Source organism: Echinops telfairi, unplaced genomic scaffold (assembly GCF_000313985.2).
Source record: "Echinops telfairi isolate 266 unplaced genomic scaffold, ASM31398v2 ScPeMD7_2291;HRSCAF=2852, whole genome shotgun sequence".
NCBI lineage: Eukaryota > Metazoa > Chordata > Mammalia > Afrosoricida > Tenrecidae > Echinops > Echinops telfairi.
The window spans coordinates 36,721,221-36,721,862 of NW_022106189.1; positions in this window are offsets into that span (position 1 = coordinate 36,721,221).

Genomic DNA, 642 nt, shown 5'->3' on the forward strand with positions numbered 1-642 from the left:
GGGCCCGCCGCCACCGCACCTGCTCATTTGCATGCCGCGCTCCCATTGGCCGCTCCATGGGACGCGGCCTGAATCGGGAGGGGCCCCCGCCCCATTGGCCGGCTGGAAGCTCTAGAGGGGCCAGCCCGGCGCTACATGCCATCCACAGGTGGCCCAGAGCAGGTAGAGAGCACGCTGCCGGGTGTGTCCCCTTGCAGGTGGAAAGCAAAGGTAGTGGGCGGGGGCAGACCGGGCGCAGGTCAGTCATCATAGGAGTCACTACTGTTTGTTAAAAGGGGGGGGGGGGGCGCGTTCACTTGGAATCCGAAATGTAGTGGGACGCCAGAAACTCAGTGCCGGTGATAAACAATACTTTGATATTAAAAATGAACCACATCTACAAACCACAGCGCAGGCTGGCCACCTGTTTTTGCAAAGGCAACTTTGGTTGGGTTTCGTGAGGCAGGATCGCGGTGCAGTTTTACAGTCACGACTGCAACGGCCTTTTGGGCATCGGTTGTTCAAATATTTTTATTGTCCTTCCAATATACAGACCCAAACATTTCCCAGCACGGCTTCCGCGTTTACACTCCATGACATTTTTCGTGTGGTGCCCCCATGATCGCTATCTTCCTCTAAATTTTAGAGTCGAAAACATCCAAC